Below are 7851 nucleotides of genomic sequence, written 5' to 3'. Positions count from 1 at the left end.
TGTTGATATTCAAATTCTAGGCCAAGATAAGTCGATTTAAGTGACTTCACAAATTTGCAGAATCTGTTGTCCATTCTGGTTTTGCTTGTCTTGGAGAAGGGGAAGAAGCTCAGTATGGAATTTGAAGCCAGACATTTCTCAACCTTATGTATCCACTCCCCCGGCTTTTGCAGTGTCAACCAGCATAAACTTCAAGTATGTTTTTGCACCTGTGAGGCCCGGAACTATGGGTTTTGTGTATGTGTTGAGATTCTCAGAAAGATGAATTATGTACACATCACCACATTATGAGCTCTTTCTCTGTTCCTGTGCAGCTGAAATGGGCAAGAGACCTGGGCTTAGATTCTGATTTTGTAAGTGTAAAAGGTAATGATACAAAGTAGTTCACCTGCCCAAAAGCAAGCCAAGTGTTTGCATTTGTGGCAATATGAGGAGATGCAGAGTAACAGCTGTTGATGTCTTGCTGCAATTTGGAAAAGTTTGGTTTGTGTTACCTGAAAAGTTACAGGCCAACCTAAAATTGAAAAAAGGACTGGTATTTGCTTTGCAAATCTATATCAAAACATTGCTTTGCTGCATGAGGGATATATATCTTGGTAAGATGAAGCAAGCAACTGGTGTGTAGGTGAGTTTCAAGTACCAGCAATTCTGTTCCATGTAGAAGAAGGTGTAAGAAGGAATGTTAGCTGGATTCCTCCTCATTTTTAAAAAAATTGCTTGGAAAATTCTACCAAGTGCTCCCAATTGCAAGCCAGGAGGGGCTTGGGAATTGCTTCGGCGAAATAAATTAGACAATATGTTTATTTATAGTTTCTGCAGCCAGGGCAAAAAAGCTTTGCACATTCTTAGCGGCTTGCGCTAATTGAAAATGACAACTTGAGCATGGGGCTGATGTGGCACTAAGGAAGGGGAACCAGCTGGGATTGGCTGCTGACGCTACATCGGTTCATGATTTGGTGCGCTGGGAAGCAGAACCAGCTGCTAATGATCAAAATAGATGGGGGATGCCCCAAGGAACTGGGTGGCTGAGGTGATGATTCTAAAGTGAGAGGCGCTGGGGCTCAGGCCTTCAGGGAACCGTGTTCCTTTTCTGGAAGCCATGTTCTCATCGCTCCAGCTGTGTCTTTGCAATCAGTGATGAGGAACATGCCCTCTGCATATGCTCAAAGGCACGTTGTTTAGCACTGCATCACATTTCAAAGCTGAGCCCTCTAATTGGAAACGAGCTCAAGGGGTGAATCCTGGCTTCGATTAAGCCTTCATTCTTGTGCTGTTGTTTAAGTCAAAGCCATGCTTGTGGATTCTGAAAGCTGTGATGCTCGAGACGGTTCACACAGTTGAGTGGTACAACAGTAGCATTTGGGGATGCAGGTAGGTGTAAGAATCAAAATTTTGCATGTGAGCCTACGGGTTATGTGCGTGTGTGGGGAGGGAAACGCTCTATGCTTAGAAAGAAAGACTGTTGACATGGAGACGAGTAGGGTTGCCAAGTCCAAGTTCCAAAATACTGGAGATTTGGGGGTGGAGCCTTGGGACAGAGGGGAGGGGCCTCATAAATGCCATAGAACCTGCTCTCCAAAGCAACCATTTTCTCAAACGGAAATGATCTTGGTAGTCTGGAGATCAGCTGTAATTCTGGGAGATCCCCAGGTCTCGCCTGGCAATTGGCAACTCTTGAGGCACAGCTTCTCCTTATGCTAGCTTTCTCCATGAATGGATTGTTTTGTTTCTTGCTGGGAGAGCTTTCAAATAGGCAACATCCCCCGCCCAGATCCTTTAAATTTGCGTACGGAAGATCCAGGCTCAATCCACAGTCAGGTAGCAGGACTTACAAACTGCCACGCCGGATCAGATCAACAGCTTATCTAGTCCAACTGCTCCTATCTTCTGCTTGTTCCCCCTGCATCTCAAGGGATTTCTGCCCCTGAAGCCAGAGAGCTCCCATTTCGCTATCATGGCAAACAGCCAATAATGTATGTACACTCCATAAATTTGGCTGCCGCCTCTTTAAAAAAGTTTAAGCCAGTAACTTTCAACACTGTCACGTGGCAGTGAGTTCCACAGGTCAACTACCCGTTGTGCAAAGTACCCCTACCTTGTATCTACTGCCAGTCAGTTTCATGGGGAGGTCACAAATTCTGGTGTGGTGGGAAAGGCAGAAGAGTTTCTCTCCCTTTCTTCACCCCCTGAATAATTTTGTAGAACGCTTGCCTTTTCCCCGCAACTAAAAACCCCGGATGCTTTAGCTGCTTTCCGCCTGAGCCCTTGAAGAGCTGCTGCTAGTCAGAGGAAAGAGACCAAGGAAGGGTCTGACATGGGAAGGTTGCTTGCTGTGTGAGTTGGTTTTCCGGGCCTCCCTCCGAGGCAAGCTGACAGCAGGTTGGCCTTGGTGAACAGAGAGGAGGACATAGCAGAGAGAAGGAACCTTGAGGGAGATCTGGAGGCCGGGGCCTGCAGGAAGCATGAAAAGCAGAAGGTGGGAAGGTCAAGGGAAAATAGGGCTGCTAGAGACAGATGAGCAGTGGCTGGCCCCAGTCGCCCCTCCGCATTGCAAATCTGCAGCCTAAAAAACTTTCCATACATTCCTGAACCAACACAAGGACTGTGTGTACGCTAAATAACAGATTCACGGTTTTATGCATCTGCCTGCCCTTCTCTCTTTCCTCCCCCTTCCCTCTATCTGTCGCTGTATAGAGTTTCTGTACAACAGGTGAAGAAATTCAAAGTATTAAAAGGAATTAGTTCAGGCTTGACATCTGTGGGGAATAACAGGCGAAGTTGGGCTAAAATGCCTAAAATAACTTTTCTAATATTCAGTGGCTTTTGCAGTGTTCGACTGCACGTACTGAGCCTCAAGAAATTACAGTTGTCCTGCCTTGCCTGGCCAGCTGCCCTCACTATGCCTCCGTGTTAGCCGGTATCTGGCTTTTCCTCCTGCCGCCTCGAAAGCATGTGGACTTCTGTGCTGAACTGAGGTGGCAGCTTGGGCTCAAATCTCCACTCAGCCATGCAGCTCTCTCCGGGAACAGGCCAGTTGCTCTTTCTCAGCTGAAACTACCTTACAGGGTTGTTGTAAGGATAAAAATGGTGTAACCATATATTTCCCCTTCCTGCACTTGTTGGAGGAAAAAGAGGCTGGAGATGTGATGAATGAATGAACTGTGGTTTCCCAGTCTGGCGTCTACACTCACAGCGGATTTGGCCGCCTCCTGACACATTTCCCTCCACCCTCCCTGATTCTCCCGGTGTTGCTCAGCTGCACAAATCCAGCCGCAGTAAGCATCCGTGACCTCCGATTCTCACACAAAGGACCTCACAGTACTTTCCACTACAATGCTAATGATTTTATTTTAGTACCAAGCTAAATAATGCACCCAGCTGTGACAAAATCAGCACACGAGGAGGAGGAGGAGGAAGCGCTCTGTGAGCAGCGCTGAGCCCCGAAGCGCTGAGCTCCTGCCATTTCCATGAAGCTGAAGGCAGAAAGGGCAATAGGGCAGGCTTCTCTGCCTTCGAGGAGCAGCCCGTGTTACCACCCATCCGGTCCAGTGAGGGAGACCCTCATTTGTTCAGAAGTAGCCCATCTATCCAGATCTGCATCAGGCTTCCTCGGGAGGTGGTGGGCGCTCCTTCCGTGGAGGTATTTAAGAAGAGGCTAGAGAATCATCTGACAGCTGTAATGATTTTCTGACTTAATAGGAATGTATGCAGAGCCTTGCTTGGCCCTGGTGGCCCCTTCTTACATGCCCAGGGTAATGCCAGTTGCCACTTTGGGGTCAAGAAGAAATATTCCTCCAGGCCAGATCGGGCAAGGATTCTGGAGATTTTTTGCCTTCTTCTGGACACAGAGCAGGGGGTCACTGAGGGAGGAGAGAACGAGAGAGAGCTGTGAATTTCCTGCATTGTGCAGGGGGGCTGGACTAGATGACCCTTGGGATCCCTTCCCGCTCTATGTTTCTATGATTACGCATTTTGACCCAATTGGCTGGATGCATCTTTTTACATCAGTGGGGATGTCCATCTGCAGGCAGAGTAGGTTTGGAGGGGAGCCCTGAGCCAATGAAGCTTACCGGGTCCCCATATTTGTGGGCAGGCCAATAGGCCTAGAGGGGGAGCCGGACTAAGAACGCCCACTTGCAGCCAAGCGCTACAGCCCTCCCTGTGCATCCTCGGTCACATGTGGGCACAGCCCTCCTAGCCATTTGACAGCCTGTATATGCATAGGAACTTATGCCCATGTTCAAATGAACCCATTGGGGGGGGGGGGGCGGTGGCAACATGTTTAGTCACGTGCGGAGCCGGGCCAGCACATTGGACCCATTTTCCCTCTATGCCCATTGCATTGTACAGAGGCATGTCATATTCACAGCGCATGTGATTAAAATGATTATGAAGACAGAGCAAACCTGAGTGCAGTTTCCATGCGTGTAAGGTGCAGTGACTGCATGTTGGGCAAGCATGCATAAGTGGGAGCCGTTCCCTCTCTAGGCGCATTGGGTTGCCCCCAAATACGTTGTGTGCACAGGGGCTCCTCTCTCACACATGTGTGCAGGGTGGGTCCCTGTTCGAGGGCATTGGCCATCTGCCCGCTTTGTCCGTCAAATAAAGTGGCCCCCTATAGACAGACCTGTGGTTGTTTCCATGACTAGAACTGGATCAGGGCCAGAGAACCTAGTTTGTACATGGCCCCATTTTGCAGATGTTTTGATCCACGCTCTGGGTCCATGTTCAGAATTAGACATAAAGATTTGTAAAGTATGGAACAGTTGAATTTAAAATTTGGAAAGGAGGCAGGAGTTTTTGCCCACTGCTGGTTTTTGGTTTTAGATTGTGCTTGTTTATGGCTTGTAACTGGTTATTCGTTTGGGGTCCCCACGTCGACAGGAAAGCCCCCACATTATTGCAGAGCTTATTCGTTAGCTCGGTTTAATGTGCTACCTTCTGCGATACTTTATGGGAGATTCCATAAAACACCACATGCTAACAGGTTATGCACTTGTGCTCAGCGAGACATAGAAACCCTGTAACATGCCTTTCTGTATTGTACTTATTACTGTGATATACGTCCCACACTCATTGACCCACTGTTGAGAGAGCAAATTGGAAAATCTGTTATATGTAAAGTTATCTTCCTATTGGCTACTCAGAACCAAAAAGTTATCGAAACCGTAGCTAAATTTTTGTGTCTTGCATCTATGAGGCGAGCCGTGTATTTGTAGACTGAGTTCTGGTTGTGTTGAGTGTTTTTGTTAACATGGATGTAATGCCAATAAAGGTTGCTGAGCTAGAGCCAAGCTACAAGTGACGCCTGGCACAGGTTGGACACTTGTCAGCTTCCCTCAAGTTTTGATGGGAAATGTAGGCATCCTGGTCTTGCAGCTGTAATGGAGAGCCAAGATGTAAAACCAGGACGCCTACATTTCCCATCAAAACTTGAGGTAAGCTGACAAGTGTCCAACCTGTGTAAGGTGTTACTTGTAGCTTGGCTCTTACTTCCAAGAGAGACAGGAAAGCAGGTTATAAATCTGTATTGCACAAACATTAAGCATGGCCTCCTCTCGATATGCATTACATCAACAGTTCACTTGGGCACGAAGAATGGATTTCTGTCCATTGTAAGTGACTCTTCAGAAAGACAAAGTGCTTTTGTGTTTCATGTACAAACTGGAATTGTATGTAATGGTTAAAATGAAGAGACCGTTGCTCGCTGGGAGAGCGCACACGCTGGAAGCAGAAGCTCCCAAATTCAATCTCTGGCACTTTCGGCAAAAAGAAAAAGGTAGAAGGGCTGGGAAAGCTCCTCTTGGTCATTTTGACTGATTGCTGTTGTTCGTTCTTGCTATGAGCGACTCTGAGCAGATTCCTGGAGAATTGTCCGGCAGAGACCCCAAAGCCAAACAAAGCGGAGGTAAGATTAGTTGGCAAAGCCAGTGTTCTAGCAGGGATTCTTTTGTCTACCTGGGAGAGGGGTGGGCTGCCTCTTGTAGATTGTGAACAGCTTGAGGTACTCTTGGACTTGAATCAGAGGAGTTAGCCGTGTTGGTCTGTCGTAGCAAAATAGTAAAGAGTCCTGTAGCACCTTTAAGACTAACCAACTTTACCGTAGCATAAGCTTTCAAGAAACACAGAACTTCAGAACTGTGGTTCTCGAAAGCTTACACTACGGTAAAGTTGGTTAGTCTTAAAGGTGCTACTGGACTCTACTGTTTTGGACTTGAGTGGTGTTGTTTGGGCTGGACTTGGGGGTAAAAGTCCAGAGTACCAGCCTGTTGGCTCAGCAGGGGGTCCTCAAAAGCAGGCTATAGTTTGACATTAAAAATGTTCATCATCATCATCGTTGTTGTTGTTGTTATTGTTAAGTGCACCAATGTTGCACCCAGTCTCAAGTGATTGCAAGGAGAGTCTTCTTTCATTCCCTCTGGCTCATAAATCATCTCTCTTTCTAAACTCAGGGTGGAAAAACATGCTTCTAAGTACCTAAGGACGCTCAAGTACAAGATTGTATGTATAGACCTCAATTCATGTGCAGGCTGTTCTTGCTCTGAGCATGTGAATGCCGCTTTCGTGGGAGCTCCCTTTGTGTGATCGCATCTGCAAGTGATTCCAAAGGGCAAAGCGCCAACTCAGCTCTGTTTCTGCTGCAAGAACAAGTACTGTAGGCTCCTTTGACTTGCCAATTTGGATTTCTTTAAGGTGTGCGAAAGTGTCAAGATCTGCATTTCAATGAATGGAGGTGGGAGGTGGGGGAAACTGGGATATTGAGATACTGATATCGAACGTGTGAATGTATTCACGTGAAGCAAATTGAAGTGTGACTGTGTGAGCGACTGCATAGAAAGTTGGAGGACACGTGAAATGAGGTTCACTTGAGCGTCCCCAGGTAACGTCTTGTGTAGAGAGAGTTCCTCATTAGAGATGTTTTATAGAAATTTTGATTGTCTGTTCTTAACATATTTTACTCAATTATGTACCAGTGTCTGGAAATTTTCACTTATATTACCTTGCTTATTGTACAGTTGCCATCCTCCAGGTGGAGCCTGCAGTTCTGGCATTATAGCTGATCCCCAGACTACAGAAATCAGGCCCCCCAGAGGAAATGTCTGCTTTGGAGTACAGTCTTTATGGAATTACATATCCACTAAGCTTGCTCTCCTCCCTAAATTGTCCTCTTCAGGCTTATTCCCAAAATCTCCAGGAATTTCCCATGGTAGAGGTGGCAAGCAACCCTACTTATCCTGACCTCTCTCATCATCCATTATTTCTAACTGCTAATTCTCTTTCAGAATGTTCATAATTTTAGGTTTAATGACAGAATTCACACTGAACCTTTCTACCTCCTTTTCCCCTACGAGAACTTATACGTGAAAGATTCATGACAATCTTCCTTTTAAGTAGGATTCCCCATTTAATTTCCACATATCTGAAGAACGGAGCAGCAGGTGACTCACGAATGCTCGTCTTGTGAGGAAGGCGCCGCAGGACTCTTGCTTTATTTTGCTGTATTAGACTAGCTAGGTTGCCCCGTTGCAACCAGAAGAAAGTACCTTCTGCTTTACGGTGCTACCAGACTTGAGCCTTTGCATCTAGCTATGCAGTCATCTCGAGGATAGACGACTGTAATGTGCCCTACAAGGGGCTGCCCGTCATGAAAACTTGGAAGCTTCCGTTAACACACAATGCAAAATGCGGCAGCTTATCTGTTAACTGGAGTCATGTGTCATGTCTACATATCTGCCTGTGCTCTGTATTATGTGCTGAACCTCTGAGAGTATGGGAAGTGGCATTTTGCAGCCTGTCTAGATGAGGGTGTTTATTGCACAGGTGCCTGCCGTGAGGTCTACTTTCGTTTTC

Source organism: Eublepharis macularius, chromosome 11 (genome assembly GCF_028583425.1).
Source record: "Eublepharis macularius isolate TG4126 chromosome 11, MPM_Emac_v1.0, whole genome shotgun sequence".
Classification (NCBI taxonomy): Eukaryota; Metazoa; Chordata; class Lepidosauria; order Squamata; family Eublepharidae; genus Eublepharis; species Eublepharis macularius.
Note: the sequence above shows the minus strand (reverse complement) of the source record.